The sequence below is a fragment of the Zonotrichia leucophrys genome, chromosome 1 (assembly GCF_028769735.1).
Source record: "Zonotrichia leucophrys gambelii isolate GWCS_2022_RI chromosome 1, RI_Zleu_2.0, whole genome shotgun sequence".
In the NCBI taxonomy this organism is placed as follows: domain Eukaryota; kingdom Metazoa; phylum Chordata; class Aves; order Passeriformes; family Passerellidae; genus Zonotrichia; species Zonotrichia leucophrys.
In genome coordinates this window covers 12,065,375-12,092,222 of record NC_088169.1, presented here as the reverse complement: position 1 = coordinate 12,092,222, position 26,848 = coordinate 12,065,375, and the positions used below count along the sequence as shown (strand labels likewise).

General features: G+C 37.8%; 1 long non-coding RNA gene across 1 annotated transcript; it reads right to left on the bottom strand.

Moving 5' to 3' along the window:
• Positions 1-8,510: 8,510 nt before the first annotated feature.
• LOC135444444 (uncharacterized) lies at positions 8,511-11,480 on the bottom strand. Its single transcript, XR_010439218.1, has 3 exons — positions 11,121-11,480; positions 10,776-11,014; positions 8,511-8,776 (listed from the first exon to the last, which is right to left on the bottom strand). It is a non-coding gene; the product is annotated as an uncharacterized LOC135444444 (long non-coding RNA).
• Between the last annotated feature and the right edge of the window lie 15,368 nt (positions 11,481-26,848).

Below are 26,848 nucleotides of genomic sequence, written 5' to 3'. Positions count from 1 at the left end.
AAAGCTGCTCCATAAATCTTAGCTGCATCCAAATGTGCAAATTTTACAGCTACTTTGGGTGTTCCTATGTAATCTGCAGCTATTACAGGTTCTCCACTGCAGATGTTATTTTGGGAGCCATCTCTGTATTTTTCTTATTTAGTAGTTTGCATTGATAAATAGTAGGGAAGCCAGGGGAAAAATCTAGGAGGAGAATTGGAGTATTAAAAGATTTCATTACAGAATTAACACTGAAAAGAAAAGAAACAGTGGAAGGGATATGAATATAATTGCCCTGAAGGATAAATAGAAGAAAGAAAAATGTATTCCCAGAACAAAATGTTCTGTGCTGGGTTTCCCTCGCCTTCACACACTCTGGTCGTGGGACCTTGGGGGCAGCAATGTCTCAGAGGCCATGGCAGTAAGGAAACTACAGTAGATTTGGGAAAGATAGCTTAATATTTGCTTCCTTTAGGGTCACCTAGACTTTCACATCCATGAACTACAACTGTCAGATGACACTGTTATCCTCTCGTGGTAAACTACATGATAATTCCTCATGGATTTGTTAAATGTTTGGGGTTTTAGCCATAGTTTTTCTGACATGTGAGAGAAGGGGATGAAGAAAGAAGGTAACTGTTTCCTAATCAGCTCAATTTGTCACCCAGGTTTCTGGTGACACTCAGCTCCCACCTGAACCCAGCATAGAAAATAGCTCCCACTTCTGTGCTAGGGAAGAAGGCAATGATGGGTTTCGTTCCAAATCTAAGGTGGCTGAAGCATTCCTCAAGACACCTCTTTTCTATGTGCAGGCACACAGTGAAATTCAACTTAGCCTCCAACTGAATCCCCCCAAGCACTGCCATAATGTAAATATCAGCACTTTATCTCATGGCAGTCAGGTACAGCCTGCCCATAGCAGTAATAATATTTCCCATTCTGGTTTTACAAATCCCCTGTTAAAGCCTTTCAGTCATGAGTATCTGTGGACATAAGCCTTAGACAGCAGAACTGTGCTTCATCTCCATTCTTTAGTGTCCATGGTCCCCTTCCCACCACCATTCTTCAGGCACACAGACCAAGCTCTGCTACTTTAAAAGCAGAGAAACAACTTAGATATTTAGGTGAGATGGTTGGGTTTTTTTTGTTTTTTTTTTTTTTACTTTTTTTCAAAGAGATAAGCAATTTGGTGCATTAATTCCCATCCAAATAAAATCCTCAGACTCCATGTCATGTGTCAGAGTCCTTGTCTTTCCTGCAGAAGGCAAAGTATCTCTTTAAGTAAGCAAACTAGTCAGTTTATGATTTACTAGTGTAGCTCAAAGTTATTTTTATCTGCTAATTCCTTTTGGAACCCTGGATGCTGAGAATTTTAAACTTTCTGTGCTTAAAGGCACAGACCCACAAGAGAACAGTGCATTTGACCTGAAGCTGTGGAGAAGACTTCAAAAATTAATTTATAGAACTGTGTTACAGATGTGTAGTTAGTTAAAAGTGTGTAATATCACAAGGTAGAAAATTTAGAGTTCGGGGTTTTAGAATATAGAAAAAATATGAAGCAAGATGGAGGTTTTAAGGCAGAGGCAAGTTGTTCTTCTTTACCTTCTTCTTCCTTCTTCTTCATGAGTTTGGGTGATGTTTTGTAATTGGACAGAAAAGTCCCCATTGCAGGCTTCGAGAAATCAGTTAATTGGTTTAAAAGAGAAAATAATTTAAGTGTCCTTTCTTAATTAGATAGTTTAGTCTTAAAAGACCTTTGTCACAAGTGATTGTTAGCCATTTTGTACATTACAAATAAAAACTACCAAAATTATAGTTGTGAGACTGTTTCACTGGTAAGAAACAATAAACACTTGAGTCCAAACATAAACTACCATCTCAAGTGCCGCCAATCCCAACCTCAAAAAAAACTATAAATTCCCTTTTAGTTTCCTGGACCTTACACATTCAGAGAGAAGTTTGAATCTGTGATTCATCAGATTTTCAAAAACTTCTGAAAAAGTACATTATAAGATGCTAGTAAGAACATAAGTTGTCATGATATGAAAGATAAAGTGCTGTTAGGGAGTAAGAAAAGCTGAAGACATAAAACTAAGTAAGAAAAGAAAAGTAATTTTTCAGCAGGGAGAAAGGGTAATGGTGGAGTGTGACCACAGACTTGCAGCATGGCTCTGGTTATCCAAACAAAATATAATGTTACATAAGTTGTGACTGTTCCATGAAAAGTAATAAGAACCATTATAAAAGTAAAAAAGTTCAAAGACATTAATTAGAAGATTAACCTACTTTTGTATAAATGTACTGAAGAATGTAAAAACTTAGGTAGTTGGTAAATAAAGCAAATAATTGTAAAACTCCTCTCTTTGTCACTTACACAAAGTGTCAGATTCTAAACTGATGAAATGCTTATTTTAGACAATTTACAGCAAATCTGTAAAATTCACGTGGTGATTCAAAATAAACAGTAGAGACTTCAGTAGAATAAGAAGTGCTAATAATTTTTCCATCAATCACCACTTTGTTGAAAAGCAACACTTCAAACATATCAAAAATTTTACTTTTTGACTTTCCCTTTAAGTAGAAAGATTTTATGTGTGTTTCCTAAGAGAAATCACACAAACTAAAAATAATGCTTACAGACTGTTTAATTCAAACTTTTCCATCTCATTATTATCTGATTTTTATTTTCTTATTTTCTTATATATTTCTGCATAAATTTATTTCATTTGTTTTCCTTTCATTTCAAAAATTGAAGAATTTAAAGAACCAGTGTACGAAGATTTATGAGAGAGAAAAAAATAGCCAATTTTGGCTGAGTGTTTTGATCCAAAATGTATCACCATGCAAGTTTCATAGAATCATAAAATCATGAAATCATAAAATATGCCAGGTTTGAAGGGATCCATCAGGATCATCAGGTCCAGTTCCTGGTCCTGCATTGGGCATGCCAAGAATCACCTCATGTGCCTGACAGTCCAAACTATTCCTTTAAGACCTTTTTACTTTTATTTTGAAAATTATTACTAGAAAATGTTTAACACTCTTTCAGTTATTCAGGACAATTCCAAAGTTAAAGGATGCCATTACGTGAGGATACAAGCTGCATCCTTACAGTAGAATTTATATGGTAATTCTTTTATATTATGAAAAAAAGATGTCCTGTGAGCGGGTCACATGGGTTTTTCAAGCTTTGTCCAAAGCAGTGGTGCCAGTTCATCAGGAAACAGGCACACACTCACTGCAAGAGTTACAGAGCTGTAACTTCTTATTTCTTGTCCAGGGGACTGTCACACATTGCACAGTGACTGGCTGTGTCTAATGCTCCACACTGCCCCTCCATCCCTCCTCTCCATCTTGTTGCATTGGGCTCTGGCACCAAAGTCTGAAAATGCAGACTAATATCCTTCATGACCAAAAGTTTTCATAGGCATAAGAGAATATCTGAAGTTGTGGCACTGACCAGGCTAAAACAGAAATATTTGCAGCCTCTCAGTATCAATGAGAGCAGAGCACACATCCTGCGCTCCCTGGCTGTACCTGGGTGTCTGTGTGTGTTCGTGTGTTATAAAACACCCAAAACCACCCATCCACCAGGATTTGTGTGGCACAGGGGTCTGATGCAGGCCAGCAGGTACAGAGGGGGCTCCCCAGATGGTGACAGTGGCACAGAATGTGCAGGGGATTTTGGGAGGAGGGCAGGATGGGGTGTGAGGGGTGATCTGGCACTGTGATGGTGTCACCAAACTCGGGCCATTTGGGCAGCTTCTAGTGGGAAGCAGGTGCTGGTCTGGAGAGTTTGGAGGATTAAAGATTAAGGATTTATGGAGCAGTAGCAGAAGATAGTAGGAGGTACACACTTTCAAGTCCTACCTCAACAGAGTTAGGAACAGAGTTCAAGTTGGGTAAGAATTCAGTGGGAAGAAGACAAAAGTTTGATATACATATAAGTGCATATTCAAATAAATATGATATAAAAATAAAATATTATATATAATAAATATAAATATATATGTTATATTTATATATAATAGAAAAATATAATATAGAATTTATTGTTATATAATAGATATAGCTGAGATTATTATATAATTTGTTATTTTAATGTATTATATATAGATATAATTAAAATAATAAATTATTATAATGATAATTATATTTATATATAATAAAATATATTTATTTTATATAATAAAAATATATTTAATATATAAATTATATATATTTTTATATATTTAATATATTTATATAGAATATATAACTATAATAATATATATAAATATATTAATTAAAAATAAACACACAAATGCATCCATGGGTAAGTAGGAGGGTCATGCTGGGGTGCATTTTGAACATTCTCTTCGGGCTCCTGAGACCTGGAGCACCCACACAATGGCACAGGCTCCTGACAGGAAGAAAATGCCTTTCCCTCATCCTGCTCACCTGCCACACTGCCCTGCAGGAGAGGCATCATTAAAGGACTTTCAGCCCCACAGCCATGCCAGGCACTGATCTTTTGTCCAAATTTGCTACACAGAAGTAGAGAAGCAAACATTTCTTCTGTGCCCTCTGAGCACATTTTAGGAGCATGAAAATGTCAAATATCCAGCTGATCAAGTTGCCAGGGGAATTCCATACAGTGAGACTCATTTGAGGTTCATTTTATTGGGGATGGCAGGAGGAAAGGAGAGACAAAAGGCCAAACTTTTACAGGAGGCAGAACTGTAAGCTGTGATTCTGTGATTTCAGCACTTCTACAGAGACTCTTTTCTATAAAAATAAAAACTAGTGTAAATTGTTAAGAGACTGATAAATTCTTTTTTCCAATATCTTGAGTTTTACAATTCCCAATAAAAATTTGCATGATGTTTGGAGTACATTTCATCTTCAAAATTGTTGAATTAATTATTATTATTTTCCTCTAGGAATATATTCTTGTCATTCCTTCATCTTCGAGAAGCTTTCCATTTCTCTGCTTTTCATTAGGAGTTTTATCCCAAATTCATAGAAATTAGGTGATATGATATGCAAATACAAGAATAATATATTAAAACTTTAACACAGTCTTCAGAATGCCTAAAAATAATGGGATAAAAATCTTCCTTTAGATTTCAATAGTCATTAGATGCAACAAAGGTTAATTCTTCAAATCCAAGATAAAATCTGACATTCTTTTTTCTTTTCTACATAATATTCTTCTCACTGATACTTCTTGTCTAATGTAAGACTTTCACTTCTTACATCAAATTTTCATCTATATACCAAAAAAATTAGACAGTACTAAAGGAATCTATTGCAAAATTTTGCTGCACTAATTTTTTTTTTTAATTGTATTTTTGTTCTAAATCCATCATGTGTTCTCCAGGAAATTTTTGACAGTAGTAGAATTGTCAAAGACTATTCAGTTTACCAGTCTATTCCCATCTATTCAAACTTGTTCCCTATCCTACAACTTTTTCCAGTATTTTGCTGATAACATCTGGCATGGGAAAAGCCCTGGGGATTCCACAAATCCTCCTGGGAATAAAAGCCTTCACATTTCATGAGGTTGTTTGTAAAGTCTACTGAATTTGCAGGACAGCAGGATTTCTTTTGGATTTATCATTCAAATTCCTGTGCTACTAAAAAATATTTGCTGGCACATACCAGGGTCTTATATTTGCAGATTCTATTAACAAATCTGGCAGCTTTATGGAGCATGAGTTGAGCTGCAGTCTCTTTCATGAAGCAAGACACAAATCACACCTCAGATCAAGTAGTATAATTTTCATAAATGTTTAATCTACAAGCACAACTGAAAGGATAAAAAGAAGTTTTTATTTCATAATATATGGTGATGCACATATACACAGTTGGCACTTATTCCAGATTCAGTTTCCCTTAGGCAAGTAAAGGTCAGGAAAACCTCAAACATTACCAAAGAACTTTCCCAGACCAAGACATTTAACTTCTTAGATTCAATTTTAAAAGCTGATTTTCTGCATGGCAGAAGCGCTTTCCCTCTGTAAAGTCTCTTTTCACAGTTATGGGAGGTGTCATTTGAACAGGAATTACAGTTCCCTGTAGAACATCCTGTTGACTGACATTCTCTCCTTCATTCTATCTTGTAAATGCTTTTAAATCCCATCTCTGTAAAGTTTTCTCTCTCTTCTATATCATTATTTAAATGAACTCTGACATTTCCAAGTACAAATCGATGGGAGACTTAGCTGCATTACAGAAGAGATGGTGGAACAAAATGCCTACCTAATATACTAAGTGCAGTAAGATGTTCTCAGATTGGCAAATTTACCTTTTTTTCCCTGTTACACTTTATCAGGTTAAGCTTCTGTTCATGTTATCTATGGTTAAATTGTCTCGCTGGTCATAAAGTTGGTTTACTTGTACCACGACAACTAACAGGGAGGACATGAGGATACATGAGGATGCACATGTGTGAATGTGTGAGCAAATACATATGTATGTACATAAAAGTGTACACAGACATGTGTGCAAATTTAGACATATTTTATATATATAATAAAATATAGAAATATATAGAAATGCATAGAAATACAAATATATAAATATACAAATGAAAATACATGAAATTTTTTTGCCATAATCAGGATTGTGACAATTTAGGGCATTTGCATACCAACAAAGATTATGCTGGAAATTCCCTGCAGGGGCAGCCTTTTTGGAACTCAAGCAGAGACAGTAGCTGGTATCAGAGGAGGAGCATAACCATGAGATAAAAATCCCTGTCCCAGTGAGCATGGCTTCCTCTCCCCACTGCAGAACCTTTTGGACACAACTGTGGCATTTCCGCTCCCAAAGCTAATTTTCTTTTGTTGCACATATGGTGCAAAGGACTCTGCACCAATGATGAGAGTAGACTCAGGATTTTGTCTGAGGCAGCCCCACAGCCCTGTGTGTTTTCTTTATCATCCTGGGGATTTTTGTGTCATTCAGGTACCAAATATGCTCCAGAGTGAAAGCAAATGGAGGATAGGAGAGGAGACAAAGAGACAGATCATTTGTCTTCAGGTTTATGTGAAATAATTGGCTAGAGAGAGAGTAAGAAGGCAGTGAGACAGCTTTTCTATCCACTTTTTCCTCCCTGCAGGGAGGAGTAATGAGGAATGTTTTGGAATGAGAAATCTTTTCTGATGCAGAGCAAAGGCACATCTCCATGAATTCAAACAAGCCTTTAGATTGATTTTGTGCTGAGAGTAACAAATTATATTGCAAAGAGAAAAAGAACAATGTTTATTTCAATGTCCAAAGTAATTTATATCTCCTCAAACACTTTGAGGAGTATCTGATGCTGTCAGAACTATTTTTCAGTATTATTTGTCTTGAACTGAACCTTTCTGTGATTTCAGGCAGCACTTTCAACACAGCACATGCTTCATGGTATGCCATGGTCCTTTTTAATCACTTATTTAAATAGAGACATTTGTGATTGTTTTGGGAAGATAAAAACTACTACACCTAAGCAAAATAGCGCTTAATGCAATTGTAATTGTTATTACCAGTCTTCATTTGTCACTGATCACATAAGAATCAGAGTGTTGCCTGGGAAGAGTGCCTCAAGTCCAATAATCTTGCCACCCTCCTGCCCTGCTCCTAAGATAGCTTCTATGGCTTTGGCTGAGGGGGGGAAGATTTCCTAAGGTTTACTAAACCTTTCCTCCAGAAAACTTAGGAATAATGGGTTCAAGTGTCATAGGGAAGGAGAGAATGAACTTGCATCTGATTATGCCAGCAATGCAGAGCAGGGACTGATGAGAGCAGGGACTGATGAGAGAGGACTTCAGTAGTTTCCTCACCATCAATTCATCTCACAAAATGTGTGCAATGCTCTGGGGCAACATATAAATGCTATCAGCATTTAGGACAAAAAGCCAGTGGGAGGTGAAAGGCTCTCACAGTTGCACTTTCACAGACCTGTGTGCTGAGAGAAATGCTTTCCAGTCCCCTGATGAAAACTGCTATGGACAGACAAAAGATGCGTGGGAAAGGAAATAGGGATGTGCTCACCTGGAGATGATGAAAGTGAAAAAAATAAAACTGTCTTGATGTGGAACTGGAACAGATTCTCACAGCTGGAGTAGCAAAATGGGGACCTGATAACAGCAGAATGGGGCTGCAGCAGAAACAGTGCTGAGACAAGACAAGCTGCAGTGTCAGGTCTTGGTTTCCTGATTTCTCTGGAAGACACCTACACATCTGGGACAAAATTTGTTGAGGTGAGGTACAATCTCAGTCAAAAATATATTTTAACATTGCCTTGCTCTTTACTCTGTTACCTAAAAATCCATATCTGCTTTTCATTCGCATCTGCAGCTATTAATAACTTGTTTTTTAGTGAAAGCAAAATCTTTGATTACAGCCCCTGTGCTCTGCAAGGAGCTGCACATACAGACACAACCATATCCCCCTGGATGTACCAGCTCTGCCTCAGTGGCCAGCAGGACCTCTCCTGAAATAACCAGCTGAAATAAATTATGATTCAGTGTATGTAAGACTGGGATGAACCAGCTCATCAAAGGCACTGTAAGTGTTCTTGTTTGAGGTATTCACCATGGCGATTTTCCAGCTATTGCCAGCAGGTCTAAATGGAATAGGATTGCTGATCTGTGGCACTTAGAGCTTTCAGCCACAGCAGTTGCATTGAAAAAGACTCTGCTAAGATGCAGCTCATTATGTCACCTTTGTGGCTCTCCTGTTTTGGCAGCAAGTGGTTGAGATTCTTCATTCTTTATTTGATGTTTGTTGGGTTGGGTTTTTTCCAGCAAAAAATCACAAGTGTAATCTGAAATCAGAAAAGGATACTCCAGAATCATTGTAACAATTACTGCTAATTGTTTAATTTTTTAACAGTGTCTACCCTGTCTTTAGTGATTTTGCATTTGCCCTAAAATCTGTTTTTTGTCAGAGAATATTTTTCTTTGTTCTTGATTACCATAGAACTTGTTACTAGAAAGAACATATTTTCAAATATCTTCCAAAATTAACCTGTTTGGTGTCTTAAATAAATACCATGTAATGGTAGGAAATGTCCTGTTTGTCTTAGTTTTGAACTGTAATTGCACACATTTAATTTTTAGGGTAGTAATTAACACTAATGGTTTTTGTAACAATCTCCTAATATGACTGCACCCTACATCCCAACTATCTAACAATTAGAAAATATTGTGTAAATCTTTAAACAGAAAATGCTGATATGTGAAAAACAACCTAGCTGGTTTAAAAACATTGAAAAATATTTCTAATTTGGCGTTTGATCTCCTGTAATTCCCCTCCACCCAACCACTCACCAGCAGACACTTCCATAGCAGTTAGTAACTTAGTGGTGAGAGAAGAAACCTACAGTTTGATATTCTGAATTAATTCTGTCATTCAAACCAGGGTCTTGAATCTTGGTATCCTGCATCCGTGCCTGTTTGATCCAGCTAAGTCCAGAAGCAGCCTTTAGCTCTTGAATTTATATGATGAAGTTTCTTGTGTCCCCAGTGTTGTTAGGAGCAAGGCACACAACAGACTCACAGGATGGTTGATGGTGAAAGGAACATTTGGATGCCATCTGGTCCAACCTCTCTGCTCAGGACCATGTCTAAATGCATTTTTGACTGGATTACAAAGACTTGCAAAACTAATATATCATTGATTTTTAGTCTGTCAAAAAATGCCCATTTTTAATCCCCTTATACCTGTCATAAAATCTACTGTGTATTGCAAAAGAATATTTTCAATAATTTTTTTGCATATCAAAAGATTATTCCAAAGATAAATGCTATTCAAACTACTCCATGCTATTGAGGTCAAACTTTGACTTTTAAAACTAAAGTAAACAGATTTGGGACAAAAAAAATATGATTGCATAGTGAGCTTACCACTCAAAGCTATGAATATTGGATGCTTATGAGTGAGAAAATATCAAATCTGAGCAGAAAGATAGTCCATGATACTTGGCATCCAGCTTTAGGAATGGCAGAATGAGGACTTGGCATTGGCTCAGGAAAAAATGGAGCTGCAGTGGAGCACAGGACTGAGGGTGATGGGCTCAAATGGGGAATTGTAAATGTCATTTGTGATGTGATCATTGCAAACATTGCAGATATTCTTAACACATACATCCCATGTGGAGTATTGTCACATGCCAGTTAGATTCTGTTAAGATCGACCAGGATTTAGGATGTGAAGACAATTGAAATTTATATATATGTGTGTGTGTGCATGTGTGTATATAGTTGTGCATAATTTTGGTTTGGTTGTTGGTTTGGTTTTTTTTTTGTTGTTTTGGTGGGTTTTTTTGTTGGTTTTGGTTGGTTGGTTGGTTGAGTTTTGTGGTGTTGTTTTTTGTTGTTGGTTTGGTATTTTTTTCCTTTGGCAAATTTATTTTTGAACTTTCAGAGATACATAAGAGCAAGATTCACCTCTGCAGATGTTCTTGTTTTGACTGGAGTAGAATTAATTTTGTTCACAGTGACTAATACAGGGCTAGGCTTTGGATTTGTGCTGAACACAGTGATGATAATTTAGGGATATTTTTGTTATTGCTGAGCAGGGCCTTTTTGTTATTACAGGATATTTTTGTTATTACAGAGCCAAGGCCTTTTCTGCTTTTCCTGCTGCCACACTGGTGAGGAGACTGGGGGTGTCTGGGAGGAGACAGAGCTGGGACAGGGAACCCCAACTGACCACAGGGATATCCCAGACCCTGGGACATCATGGATCAGTGCACAAAGTGGGGGGGAAGAAAGAGAAAGGTGGGAGTGTTTGGAGTGATGGGGTTTGTCTTCCCAACTCACCATTACTCATGAAGGATCCTGGATTTCCTGGGGATGGATGAACATCTGCCAGCCCACAGGAAGCAGTGAGTTAATTCTTTGTTTCTTTTTGCTTATGTGCATGGCTTTTGCTTTTCCAATTAAACTGCCTTTATCTTCACCCATGGGTCTTCCAACTGTTATTGGTCCACTTCTCTCACTGATCCTGATGGTGGGGGAGTGGGTGTCTAAAGAAGTGTAGAGCATAAGTATTTTGAGCTCTACAAAAAGGGAAAAGGAAAAAGTGAAATATGGCATTGAAACAGATGAAAGCGACTGGAGCTGGAGAGTTATTTCAATTGTCCTTGTCCCTCCACTGGACCATACCTCTGCAGTTGACCTGGAGATGACTGGTGGGAGGGCAAGCAATATTCTTCTTTGCTGAAATTGCTGTCATTTAGCACACACAGTTTACACAAAGCTGAAATAAAGCTTTTAATTAAACCAGAGAGACCAGCTTCAGGGCAGGCTGTTTCTCTCACTGTTTTAGTTTGAAAAGATGTCAAAAATGCAAGGTGAGAGAGAGCACAGACCTGAAAATGTGACAAAGTGCACTTGTTCATTCTAAAGCTTTGAACTATTCATGGTGTCTTTCTTATTCAATCCACCTGTGGGAAGATGAAGAGAATGTCTTCTGGCCTGGTTGCCAAAGGTGCTGAGTGCTTGCCACTGCCACTGACTTTTTGCTCTGTTTGCCTGGCTTCTCGGGGTGAAGCATCTCAGGCTCCTCACAGGAGCAGCCCCTTCTCACTTTATCTGTGGCAATTTGGAGATCAGCTCCACCTGGGGCAGGAAAGTGAGAACTCTCTAGAGTTGTTCAGTGTGGCTGTAAATGCTCAAGACTGTACACCAAGAGCAGCACTCCAAGGCACTTCACTTTACCCTTGACATATCTCTATATAATAAATATTTGTAGCTAGTATTGGCAGCAACTTCTCCCCTTCTTGGTATATAGTAGGCACTAGTAAAATGTAAAAGCACTGGGTTTTTACATTTTGCAGCTCCTTGCATCTTTTGTGGTGCCCAAAAACATTAGCATTCTTCATTTGAGAGCATTGTGCTAGACTGGCAAAACACCAGGGCTGAAATCAGGGCTATGTCTACCACTAAATTGATGGTACTTGTAGTATGTAAAGTGAAACTGTTTGTTTCCCTTTCAAATAATCTGAAAAGGGCCAGTTCATTAGTCCCCCTCCAAACAATAAAGAAAATTATTTATTTTGTATATTTTGCTTTTCTGTGAGAAAAAATGACTGGCTTATTAGCTGTTTATTCATTTACTGTCATAGAGTATGCATCAATTTTTAGGAAATTAGTCTGTATTTAATGGACAAAAAAAATTGTTACATGAAAAATACAAGCAGTCACTTCTGTCAAGGTGACAGGGTGCAAATTAACTTTGATCCATTTTTATTTTAGTAATCATGGGGCCCCTCAAAAGCCAAATGGTGGTGGTTTTGCTTGAAGAGGTGATCTGTTCTGCATAGTGCTCTATCATTTTAAGCAGAGGAGTGGCAGTTTTCTATTGTGCATTAGCATATATATTAGATCCAATCTATGCACAATTTTTACATTAGCTTGCATTGATTGCAACATGAAAGGGGCTGGTAACATAATGCTGCATCCCAGGCAGTTATACCAGAGCTTCCTGCTGGTACAACTTGCTCACTGTAGCATGCAAACTTTCCCAGTGTAATTGACTTTGCTGCTAAGAGAGATGAAGATGTGGAGATTCATTTGTAGTCAGGCTTTGGTATATGAATTGTGGTGAACAACCCACCACAAAGCTAGAGAGTGAATTTACAGAGCCAGGTCATTTGCACAATTATTCATTGGAAAATGCAAATTCATGTTAAGTTGCTTGCCTTTGAGCAAAAACATTTGCTACCCCACAGTACACTGTGTGAGAGGAGTTTGCCCAGGGCAGTTAGCACAGATTAATTGCTTGTCTGTGCCTACATAGACTGTAGCATGTTTGTCACACACCCATATCTCTGCATTACAATTTCTTATTTTAATGTAAATAAACTTAACATGGGGAAAGGAATCATTACCTGGCTGATATAGGTGGATTTACCAGTATCTGAATTGCCTTTTATCATATCAAGCCCATATTTGTCATTCATGGTACATTGGAAAAATTATTAATGAGGTCTGCCATCTAAAGTCTGTCCCAAAATAAAACTTAGTTCAGAAACAGGGTTAGTGGATATTCAATTTCCCCAGAAAAATAGGCAAATGGAGTTGGCATCCCACACATGGGAGAGTCTGCTCGTGCTAATTTTGCTCTTTAAAAAGCTGAATGAAACACAATTTATTTGCTAAGGAAGTCAGCACTTTATATTATCAAACTTTCACCAGTTTTCCTCATATGACTTCCTATATGAAAGAATTTGTTATCCCACAACAGTCATAACTAGGGAGTAATTAACATAATTTTTTTTCTATTCCTGTGTTGAGCTGGATGGATCTGGGATAATAGATATAATGAGAGTAATCACAGGGCTGTATTTCAGTCTTGAGAGATCTGCTGACAGCAGAAACTGCCAGGATGGCAACGCTGCCAAGCTGCCATGAGCTGCCACCAAGCCCAGGGCATAAACAAGGTCTGGGCAATTCCTCCCCTGGGGACAATGCTGCTCCCAGAGATTTTCTCCAAGCCAGACACTTTCCCGAGCTGCAGGGGTGAGCTCTAGTGTGACAAAATGTGACTGAACCTTCTCTTTTTGCTGCTCTTTAACTTCCCCAAGGAATAGCAGAGAAATAATATTTCCTGGAAACCAAGACAACTGATAATACAAATGTCATATCTTGAAAACCAGACCATTTACTTAGAATTTGATATACAATAGTAGTACCAAAAAAAAAAAAGCTATGTAGAAAATAAACTAACAAACAAACAACCAAACAGTTGCTTGTTAAAAACATGCTTTTCCTTTACATCTCCCTACTTTCCTTCCTGTCCATTAGCCAGAGAAGACAGTTTTGAAAATATTTGTTTCATGTCACAGTGAGTGTCATAACAGAGCATAATAAAATGATACCTACATTTGTACATGTAGACCTAAATCAGAATTTTGATTTAAATTAGGTATGATTGCATTTTTGTGTTACATATATCCTCTAATTATTTTCTTTCTACAACTGTACTAGTGTACAGGAAAAAAACCCCAAACTCCAGTTATAGAGTTTCTGATGTTTCAGCAGAAAATTGATGCCTTGAACGACCACCTTCAGGCATTTCCATTTTCTGGGGTTTTTTTTCAGCATTATATAAAGTGTGACTATTTGCAGAACAGGGCTCTCCCATTTTTCTCTGAAATAACAGTGCTCAGACTTCAACTGGGTTTATTGAAAACATTTCAGAACATCTCAGAAGTATGCTTGAAATATAGATAATATGTCTTTTTTTATATTCTTGTTCTATACAATTAGGGTGATAATGATTTCAATGAGGGAGATTGTGGTTATTTTTAGAAAAGTGAAAACTCATTTTGAACAACTGCAGTCTTTGTTTCTAAAAAAAAATCAGAGAAAGAGAATACATATTTTTTTAGTTCTGAACTAACAATTTCAAAACAGTTCTGGACTGGAAGTCCCTGCCCTGTATTTAATTTAATTATGTTAGTCAATTAGACAATCTGAAAGAAAAATGTGGATGTCACCAGTCAGGAAAAAGGGGATGTTAGAAAAAGAGGAGATGATAAGGTCATCAGCTCCTGTCAGACAAAAAGAGAAATTGGTAATTATCAACTATGGAACACTGAGCTATCAGGAAACAGCTTGGGAAAAACTGCAGTATGCCATAACACTAATATCTCAATTGACTCAATGGCTTTTAGTATTTTTGGAGGTCATTCAACATTGAAAGGTATATTTTGTGAATTCCTGCTGCTACAGTGACATCAACAGTTCCACACAAAGTTTTATATGAAGTTCCAGTCAAGGAGGTTATGTCTAGATGAGTTGGCCTTATATCTAGCATCTATTGAAATAAATGGAAAAATTCTCAGTCACCAAAGCCAGAGTTAATCATTATTATAATGACATTATTTATTGCTACTCTTATTGCTGTCACTACTACCACCATGGCTTGTTATTCTGTAGATTGTAAGCCATCATTTAGAATAAAAAAAGATTCACTTAGATGAAGTCAAATATTTGGTCTGGAAACTTCACTGAGGTGCTTGAAACCACTGAAGGTGCTACAAATGTTCTCAGTGTGAATTTATTAAACAAAAGATGCCTCAAAATTATGAATTCAAGACCATGGTTACGACTGCTCACAAGTGCTCTCATTTCAGCTAAACAACACTATTTAAAAATTATAAAGGAGAATGATTTGTAAACCTTAAGTAGGTCACCTCCCACACTATCTCTAAAATGCAGGTAAATTAGCATTCGTCTTTTATTTTGAATGGAAAACTGAAGCAGAAGTCATTAAAACTTTTGATTTCACAGAGCTGATGACTGTTTCCACATTTTCTGCTCTAGAGGACTCTTCTCCAGGAAAGATTGCAATATTTCACACTGCTTCCATACCTCTCCAGAACTGCAAACTATGGGAGGAACCAGAGCCCAGAGCACCAATCACATCCAATGTCTTTTCATTACATGAGATTTAGTTACTCAAACCCAGCACAAATTCCCTCTCATGCATGCATCCTGAATAGAAGCAAATGCCAAGTTGAGGTGTTCCACATACCTGCTTTCCTCTTCTGTCACAAGGCAGTGGCTCATACAGGAATAATGGCAGCTGGAAGCCAGCAAGGAGAACTTGAAACCCAGACAAACTGAGTCACTGAGGAGGGGTGACTGTTAGCCAACCTCTGCATTAGATTAAAATGTGCTGAAAACAGTGACGGTTGTTTTAAAGTGATTGCTTTCAGTACCAGACTAAGCTTTCTCAAGTTCAAGCTAATGTGATGTTGGTTTCCTTTCATCAATTTACTCAGCTTCCAGGAACTCACTCAGATAAAACCAAAACAACTCAAGTTACAGGGGTTTTTGGCCACTCAGGGAATAATGCAAAACTAACGTCTGTAGAGTGTTCAAAATAGTTTGAAACTGAGGACTTCAAGTTAGTTACCACAACATTTAGAAGATACACTGCAAGATGAATGATCCAATACAGATCTCCTTTCCCAGGTTTTGCTGATACTTCCAATTTTCCTGGAGGCTAACTTACATGTTTTTCACATAAATCCTCTGCTTTGTTTGTCACCACTGGCAACTCTCTCATCTCCTGTAGTCATCAGTGTCACAAAGTTGGAGCTTTTTTTTTTTTAACTTCTCCCTTCCTTTCTTTCCCCCTTGTATTGTCATCAAATCCTGCTGCTATTTCTAATAAATCTGAGAAATTCAGTGATTCCTCTCTGTCCCTACCAGCAAAACATAGGTTCCCACTTCATTTTGCTTCTTTGCTGCAGCAGAAACATTTCACTTAATAGTGTTGTCATTAAACCCAACTCATATTCATTCCTCTAAGCAAAGGAGCTTGATCCAAACTCATCTTTGTTTTCTCTGCCTCATTCTGCAGCCCAAGCTCTGCTGCCTTCTGTGCATTTGACTTTTCAGATGATGTCCATTGCTTTCCTCCCCTCAAGGGAATCCTGCAGGATTTCCTATATTGTTGATATTTTCCCTGGTGTGGTTAGTTCTCTATGTCTTCCATTATTTTGGTGGTCTCTCACCCTTTAGGAGAGCAATAAACTAGTTACAAGAGGAAAAAAAAGAGGAAACTGGAGAGGCAAAATCAATGGGAAGAAGAAGACAAAAGTTTGATATACATATAAGTGTGTACAAATAATAAAGATATAAAAGTATATTAATTAATAAACAGACACAAATGCATCCATGAGTAAGTGGGAGGGTCATGCTGGGGTGCATTTTGAACATTCTCTTCGGGCTCCTGAGACCTGGAGCACCCACACAATGGCACAGGCTCCTGACAGGAAGAAAATGCCTTTCCCTCATCCTGCTCACCTGCCACACTGCCCTGCAGGAGAGGCATCATTAAAGGACTTTCAGCCCCACAGCCATGCCAGGCACTGATCTTCTGTCCAGATTTGCTACACAGAAGTAGAAAGGCAAGCATTTCCTCTGTGCCCTCTGAGCACATTTTAGGAGCATGAAAATGTCAAATATCCAGCTGATCAAGGTGCCAGGGGAATTCCATACAGTGAGACTCATTTGAGGTTCATTTTATTGGGGATGGCAGGAGGAAAGGAGAGACAAAAGGCCAAACTTTTACAAGAGGCAGAACTGTAAGCTGTGATTCTGTGATTTCAGCACTTCTACAGAGACTCTTTTCTATAACAAAAATAAAAACCAGTGTTAGTTGTTAAGAGAGAGATAAATTCTCTTTTCTAACATCTTGAGTTTTACAGATCCCAATAATAATTTGCACAATGTTTGGAGAACATTTAATCTTCAAAATGCTGAATTAATTCTTATTATTTTTCTCTAGGAATACATTCTTATCATTCCTTCATCTTTGAGAAAGCTTTCCATTTCTCTGCTTTTCATTAAGAGTCTTATCTGATTCCCATGCAAGTAAATGGAAAAATAGTACTTATATAAATAAAAGAATAAGGGAATAATGCTTATATAAATAAAGTACAAATAAAGGAAGATGTACTTGGATTTCTCCTTCTCCTCTGGGATATTGTTTACATAATTATTTCCTTTTTCCTTTGATTTTTTGTCATCTGTGGTCCCTTAGAAGATTTTAAAACCCTTTGTTTAGCTTGTGTCAGTACATAATTTGTTCTGCTCTCTATACTGTTCATCTCATCCTCCTTTATTTACTTTAGGTATTTTATTAGTGTTACTTGTCTGAATATGTCCTGTTTCCCTTCTCCTTTTGATCATTCATTTTCCTCTCTCTTTTTATATTTCTTCCACTAAAGCAGATATTGTGAAATGTTGGTCACGTAGGAAAAGCATGATGGTTTTGAGTTCTTTGGGTCAATAAGGTTGGAAAAAAATAAAATATGCAGGCATGTGAATAAATCTGTTATGCCTCCAAACTAATTTTATGAGTCATTTTAAAACTGTTTTTTTCTGAAAACATGTACCTCTGTGAAACTCTGAGGTGCCACAAATAAACACTGAGATAAAAAATTCTAACCAGCATCTCTGAAAAAGGTTGGGGAGAAAATCAGAACAGTGCCAGTGGTTTTTAGGGGTAATATGTTGTGTGGGCACTGTTCATTTGGATGGCTGGTATTTTTTTCTTTACAAAGCCTATTCTTACATTTAAGCTGTGGTGTCATTGCTCTGTGTTGGCAGTGAAAATTAAAACCCAGCACTGGATTCCTTACATAACAGAATAATGCAGCAATTTCTGAATAAAAAACCATCACCTTTTGTGCTAATATGCACAGCCAAAGGAGTTTTTCCTGTTTTGCCTACCACGTTTTGAAGCCATATGCAATCAGAAGCTGACTTTAAACAGCTGGAGGTAATGCTCTACTGGTGTACCAAGGGGCAGGATCAAGCCCTTGATATTTGTCTCACATTTATCATATTGCTATTCTGAATCCCACAGGTCATTAAATAGGATAACTCTGTGCCATGGTTTCAAAAGACACTACAAATTCCTTGCATTTCAGTTTTAGAGAGAGGACTTTTAGAAGTTGATGAACTAAATTACATTCTTTTTTTATCCTGAATGTCTAAAAGCATCTGGGATTCTTCCTTTTTTTGAGAATTGCAGTTGTACTTCTTTTTCTCTCAATAGGTTTGGTTTTTGGGCTTTGGTTTGGTTTTTTTAAGGTAAATGAGCTATTGCCTTAGAGGCTAAGCCAGGTGAGGGGGTGAGCAAGGCACCTTTCTACAGCTCCTTCTACACTGTGATCTGTAAGAATTTGAACAGAAGGAAGAAACAATAAGCCAAGAATATGGGGTCAGAGCCACTGAGATAAAACAAGCTTCTTCCCAAAAGAAATGTGTAGACAATTTCAAGCAGGTTCTGCATAGGCACCAAATGAAGAGGATGCAAGTTAACCCCATTCAGACATGCAGGTTTGGGGCTGTTGCCCCATTCAGTGGGCTCTGAAAATGGGGCTGGCTCACTGCCCACACTTTGGCCTCAGCAAACCTGAGTCCTTGCTTTGGCACTGAACTCTAAAAACAAATGCATATTTCCATTAGGTTCTATAGCTGCAGGAATTCTGGAAATTATTTATAATATTCTATATAAGAGAGATTGGTGATTTTGACTGTGTGTGGGAAATGGGAGGGTGGTAGGCCTGTCTGGTCATTAGATATGAAAATGACAAAAAACTCTCAACCATGACTCAGCATCTCTTAAACACTATGGAAATCAAAGGCCATGTGCCCAAGCAAAGCAAAACAAGGAATTAATTCAGTGCTTCCCATGGCTGGGCAGGTGTTCGGCCATCCCAGGAGAGCAGGGCTCCATCACAGGTAATGGTGACTGGGGAAGACAAATTCTATCTCTCCAAACTTCCCTACCTTCCTCCCCCCACTTTGTATAATGATCATGATGTCACGTGGTCTGGAATATCCTTTTGGTCAGTTGAGGTCACCTGTCCTGGCTGATGATTCATAAGAAACCACCTAGCTCACATGCAGCTTAATCTCAAGAAACTGACCCTCTCCAAGATGGGAGGTATCAGAGGAACAGGGTCAAACATGCTGAAACATAAGAGATGGCCCTTAATACAAGTCAGTTTCTGAATTATTAATCTTTTCAGTATGCGTTTATTTATTTTAAAGTGCACTCAAAATATGGCATGTTCTATGTTTCTTTTAAGAAAGATGTCAGCTTTTTAATTTAGCTAGTAAAGGGTACATAAGGAATGGCTGAGCACCGTATCATCCATCTTGAAGTGCTGCACCAGGGCTGTATTGCCAGGTCAGGAGAGTTGTAATTTTCCCCCTGCTCTCCCTCCCCTTTGACTGAGAGCTTACATCTTCTCTTCTTCCCTTTAGATAATTTTTACAGTATTAGTCATTATTTCAGCCACTCTGATTGCTAATGAAGACAGCAGAGAGTACTGTAAATACAATTTAAGGATCCAAGGCATGCCAACTGCTCTCTAGCACAGCTCTCATCAAGAGGCACAGAGAAAGTCACTATAGCACACTTCCACTCCATTAGCACTGAGGGGAGATAAGTTCAAGGGCAGTTCTTTGTGCTCCTTACACTGTTCTATGAACGTTTTTGCAAAAGCTGCTGAGCTTGTTTGGTCTCTAAAGCCTATTTGCCTTTTTGCTCTGTTTTGGCAACTTGAGGGAACATAAAGAAGCTCAAAGCATACATGCGCCAAAATATCTAGCAGTCATTTCTGTGAGAAAAGAGCTGAAAGTAAAATTTACACTGATGTGAGTTGCAGCAACACCACTTACCATACCTGAAGTGCTCATCTCATTTCTTTTGCTGCAGAATTGCAGATCAGAGAGGCTGAGGTAGATACAGTGTGAAATTAATGTCATTTATCTTTAAGTGTCAGGATAACGTTACATTTGATGTCTGCATTTTTATATATTGTGCTATGCCACCTACATTTTTAACATTTCTTTAACCTGGGATATTAGATTTTTTGGAAAGCTGAAAGTGAACATGGATATGCAAATCGAAGCTCTCTTCAGGAATACAGACACACACACAAAATGATGGAGGCAGTAGTATAATCTCCTCACTCACTCCTATGGACACTTCTATTCCAGCAGATTATGTCCAAACTTTTTTATTCAATTTCTTCCTTCTTTTCCCCTTTTGCTTAGAACAGCATACTAACAGCAAACCTGTACCATGAGCAACTTCTTCCTTCCCTGCTTTCTTTTTTTAATACCATTTGATTTGATAATTCCATATTGGCTTCCTTTAGCACTTTACACTCTTCTATAATGAGCTAATTAAAGGTATACGAGATCTCTTTATTGAGGCATATGCAGGCTGTTCTTTTTGCAGTACTTTTTTGTTTCTGCTGTGAGTCAGACCTTTCTTTCCTCCCACAGTCTCCTCTTACTGGGTGGGAAGTGGGTTTTTTTGAGATGGAGGTCAGAGAAGGTTATTCTGAAGCTCATTCCCCCACTTATCTTCTGGCACTGTACTAAATCCCATGTTCCCTGGGATTTTTTTTTTTTTTTTTGCCTTGTCAAATAAAGCACACCAACGGCACTTCATTGCTTAGTTCAGCTGCCTTGCTTACCAAAAAAGAGAAACCCTCAGCTGAGCATGAATCTGCTGTATTTGCTTTCTGGAGGAGCAGAAATGGGATTTCAACCTCCTTTCCCACAATTAACACCAGTACCAGTTATTTGTTCCTCTTGCAAAGATGTTCCATGAGTGTTGTAGCTTTCTGCAGGTGTTATCTCCCATTCATATTAAAAAATCTCAGTGGTAAACTCTGTTGGTATGGAGTGGCAGATGCTTAAGGCCAGACTTTTAACTTGAAAGCAGAGGTTTTTTGTTGTGCTGCTATATGAACTCATTATTTTCCACCGTGTTGATTGGTATATTCTCTTAAGGTGAACTGAAAACCTTGGGAATCCAGGTTTTCTGAAGCTTCCTGGTGAGATGCAAGGAAAGCTCAGATCTTTTCTGGGATATGAACAGTATGCTAGTAGGTGTCCTCAAGTTTCAGGCTGAAGGGAAGATCCAAACTTTGTGAAGTGCAACATTTCAATCCACAGTCTGCAGGAGACCCAGCCATGATCTCCATTTGGGCCTTTAATTTTTCTGGGTCTGTTCTGGGTCTGGAGACATTAGAGTAGACCATGCAGCTCCATTGTGCTAGGATAGTTTGAAAATTATGCTGAACTCTACCTAAGCAAAGGAAATTGGTCAGTGTGATCTTGGGATGCAGCTGTAAGCTGCCAGTTCCTGGTGGCACAGTTTATGATAAGTAGAAGGACAGATAAACTGGCCAGCACATAAAGATGGAGATGCAGTGTCTTCCAGACATGTCTCCTTGTGGGACATACAACATCTTTTTTGCACACATCCTGTCACTAAGACAGGACAAGTCAGGAAATTTGTAGCTATCTATTCCCTTCTTGAACAACTCATCTGTGAGGGATAAGGGAACATTTAGATTTGTCCATTTCCCTTCCCTCCACCTTTACTTAAAGCAAGAGGTCCCTCACTCAAATTTCCAAGTTCTTTCTTTGATCAAAGCCACTTGGCAGAGTTATTTAGAAAAGAAAAGCTGTCTTTTAACAAATGTTCTGGTCATCTCTTTATCTCATGCACCACACAATGTTGTCTTTATCATCAACAGGAAGGTATTGTCACCCATGCACTAGAGTGTGATGAGCAAACTAATCAGCCTATACCTCTTCTCTTCCAGTAAAGTAAAATAAAACCATTCTCTGTTCCCTACTTTCAGTATTTTATTTTAGCTGGAACTGTCAATGATTTCAGCTATCCTAAAAACATATTCCTTATTCATTCCTGAGGCAGCCATAGAGATGTGTGTTCTGAATCCCCACACACTTTATATCTTCTCTGCACACCTGCAGAAGGACCTTTTTGCCCCAGTAGCCTGAGTACTATAATGTCTTTATATATATTGGTAGAATAGCAAGAGTTTTATTATGGACCATATCAGCAGTTCTGAGATAAGAGAAGAAATGTGAAAATATGAAAAATAGTAGACCTTTTACATCTGTTAATACTGGTTTCCTAGGTTACCTTAATCCCCTATTACATATGGACAGCCAGCATGGTAGTCAGAGGAGAATTGCCTAAAACCAATAATTTCACTGGGGAAAGAAATTTTTGGGTTTTATCTGTCACAAATCAAAACCAGGGAATTTTTAAACCTCAGTCTCAGTAAAAATGGTATTGTAAGACACTGAACTTATTATCCTACCATGATTTCCACATTTCATTTTATTATTTCACAAGCCAAAACAATTAAACACAGTGTTTACTTGTACAAGGCAGTACAGGAAATTCTATGAAAATTTCATAAGCGTGTTTGCTACATTTGAGTGGTAAATTAATTCAAGAGGACATATAAAAATTATAAAAGTTTTAAACTAGTGTAACATAATTAAATCTGACATTTTGTGCATGAGATTATGCAGAGAGTTAATATAGTAATTTGTGATCAGGTGACTTGTACATTCCTAGTGTTGATTTTTATGCTGTTACTTAATTTAATCCCCATTTTGTTCCCAGACTTCAACAAAGTACAGTACTCTTCTAGTTATGTTTATACCCATTATTATGCCTCTGGCATTACACATCATTATGTCTCTGACATTATGTATAAATCATGTACAGGATTACCTCCTGTTAAAATTTTTCTGCCAAAAAAATGGGGCTGAATTAGTAATAAAGACAAGAAACCACCAGTTCAGTTTTGCAGCAACTTCAAGGATTCTGTTGTAGTGCTGTGGCAAGTGGGACAGGGTACCCATTAAGTTTTCTTTTCCTTGGGTTAATGCATTAAACCAAGCATATAAAAGGATATAAAAGGATGGAACTGCCTATGCCTTCCCTCACCTAGAGACAGCTGAGCTAGCTGTAAACACAAGAGTATGGGCTGTAAAAATAGGGTATCTTCAGCAGCACACACCTTAAGGAAATCCCAAATTGTGGCAATGAGGTTGCTTCTGGTACTTGAGCTAAGCTAATATAAAGCTGATGACACTGAAGAATAGACGTAGGCTTTTAGGGCTTCTTGCTGTAATCATGTTTTCAGAGCTTCACAGGTGGCTTCTGAATGTTCTGTTATGCTGGAGATTATTTAATGGCTTTTTTTTTTTTCCCGCTAAAATTGGAATTTTGCTTTGTATAAAATATCTAACTCAAAAAAGCTGATTCTAGTCTCACTTACCATATTTTTTCCTGTTGATATATGAGTATATATATAAAATTTGTATATAAATAAATGTTGATATATTTAATTGCTGATAGATATTGACATACCTGTTTATATATTCATATATATATAAAGTCTTTAAAAGGAATCAACCAGTTACACATCACCATCTGTTCAGGTCAGATCTTTTGTAGAGAATGTATCCTTTCCCTGACTCTTATTTGAAGAATAGAGTATGCCCAATGTACTTACTGAAATGTTTGCTTCTGACATACACAGCTGTTCTGAGAAATGGGGTTTACAGGTCTGATCTGAAATGCATAAAATAATATAGCTCCAGGTATGCTGACTGTAAGAAGTTGTTTCAAGGACTGACAGCTCTTTAAATTCTGCCCCATCTCTGAAGTTCTCCAGAGAACAGGCTGTTACTAAGACCATCATATAATATTTCTCCAGTAAGCAAAAAAATCTGGGCTTTGCTGACCAGCAGGCTGAGTTACAGCATATACATGACCAATATGTACACAACCAAAAAGTAACTCTCACTTAATCCCCAGATTTACCTTTCAAAAAGAAATAAAATAAAGATGATTTAAAATGTTTTTCTGAGGCAAAAGCATTGGTAAAACCCATCAACTAGAAACCCTAAATTTCACCTTAAAGGTCTTAGTGAAACTCAGCTTTTTGCCCTGAAGCTATAAAGAAATACATCAAATTGGATTCATCTTTACATTAAGTTATGCTAGTATAATTGCATCCCTTCCAGTGGATTTGCATAAATGCAAATCAGGCTCTCTCTATCTTACATGAAAGTAAAGAGATTTTTCAAGTTCTTTAAGGCATTATCTCTTCCCCTTTAATGAGTTAATTCTCCTCTCTTACCATTTTAGCCATAAGTTGTAGGAATAAAGCAAGGTGAAATGTGATAAGTTATCATTTAGAGTCTCATGTTTCATTTTTCCATCTATATTTATAACTCCTGAGAGTCATCTTAAGGATTAGAGAACACAAAAAGAAGCTCAGGCGAGTTTTACAGTCTCTCACATGAGAATGGCAAAGACTAGCATTTTCTTCAATGCTTTTGCTATAAATACCAACTTTTCTCTTCTTGACAAAGATCCATTTTCATTCAAAAGCTTTTTGTGAATCTCAACAAAACTACAGATATTCTTTCATTTGCAGTGAAAAGTAAGAAGCAAGCATATTTCACAGCATTTATAGTACTACTAGGGACATTTTCTTCACCTCTACTGCAGCCAAGCAAGTAATTATCAACAGGAGGACTTGACTGTAGCATTCATGAGATGGTGTTGGCACCAGAATCCTTTCAGAGATTGGTTTCCTGTACCTTTCATCTTGTTTTATTTTGCCTTTGATAGTAATGGGATGACTGAACCCATTATTTAGTAAAACCCAGTAATGTGATTTCTATAGGCACAAGCATAACTATCCTAGGAAGATTTGAGATAAGTCTGTAGAATTTCATCCTACTTAGTATCTGCAAGTTCAGAAACCCTGCTATGTAGAGCTGATATTGCTCTTTCTGCCAGGAAGTTGGGTCCCTGAGGCTGGGGCTCACTTCAGCTGCTGCCATGTGCTGGCAGCAATATCCCCTTTGTTCACTTTGTGTCCTGAAATGAAAACTCAAAATCTCTTATTCAGTTTCTCTTGCAGTCATGTAAGCCATACTATGTATTTAATAACAAGTGTGTGTATTTAAAGTGGATATAACATAGGATTTTTAGGTAGACTTTTCACAATCCACTGGTAGAGAAGCTCAAGCCTTCATGTGCTACCGCTTAGTTTGAGGAGTGGATAATCTTATGAGCAATGTTTGCAGTTACACATAATAAGATGGATAGTCAAAATTCATGTGACAGAGGATAAAGTAAATCACATTGGGCTCAAACAAGAATTTATAAGCCATAGAACATATTGAAAAACATGACCAGGTGCATTATATAATTTTAAGTATTGCCTTTTGCTTCAATATCTGTCAGTGATCATTGGCAAAGCATGAAATAGCATTCATCTGACCAAGCTCAACATTCTGCTCTGAGAACTGAACTCTCAGTCAGCTTTAATTACACTCTACTTTGGATAAAATCCAGCGGCAAGGTGTAACAGCAACAATAAAAAGTATTTAGGAAAAGACACATAAGAGCAAATTGTTGCAAGGCACATGACTCCTCTAATTCATAGGCGTTGTTAGTGTGGGCAACATCATTAAATAGCTTATCACAGTCAAAAACATTCTCTGAAGGCAGATGGTCTAAAATTGCATGATTTTATTTAGGTTTTGATTTACATACTGATCTGAAAGGACTTTGTTTTATTTCATTTTGCATGAAAATGAAAAAGTTAGTTGCATTCTTGCACAGATAATTCCATATGCTTAATTATCTCAGTAGGATATGTTTTATTAATGTACATGTTTTCCTTTGAACATATTTTAATTTGCATTTGTGGCAAGAAGTTTCGGTCTTCCTTCTGCACTATTTCCTGTCCAACCAGCATCACTCTTTGGTTGGAGACAAAAGGATATTTTGTTTCTTGTTGACTTTAACGAGAATATCTGAACCAAGTTTACTGTCAGGGTCTTGAGTGCACAAATGTTTCTGAATGGCCCTGACCAGCATCAGCAGAGTCCTCCTCTCACGCAGCCTCATCCTCCTTGCCCAGGAGCTGCCCCAGGTCAGACTCTCCTGGTCCTGGCCTGGGCAGTGCTCCTGCCAGCCCAGGTCCTTGTCAGACCCTGACTCACCAGCCCTGGCCACTGTTCCCAGCACCTCTGCTGAGTTGGGGCCACTGCAGAAGGTCCCTGTCCCACTCCCCCGCCACTGCCCCTCCCACCAATTCTGCATCCTGATGGTCACTAAGACATGGACATTTTTAACAGTTAAATTGTTCCATGAGGAAGTTAGAGGTGTGATGATCATTTCCCAAAAAAGCCTTCAGGCAGCTCCAGCACTCAATGACAATTGGCTGACCATGATCTCATTTGTGTTGAAGACTGGGGCTGGGATTTACATCCTGTTGTCACCGTGATATTTTCTGAAAAAACTCTTCACCAGGAATTTTCTCATGAGAAGCTGAGAAGCCTCAGAAAAAAAATGTAAACAATAATTACCTGATTGCTTGGAATGTGGTCTGGAGGTTGCTTACCAACAGGTGCATCTTTGATTGGTTCCATGTGAATTGTTTTTAATTAATGACCAATCCAAGTCCAGCTGTGTCGGACTCTCTGGT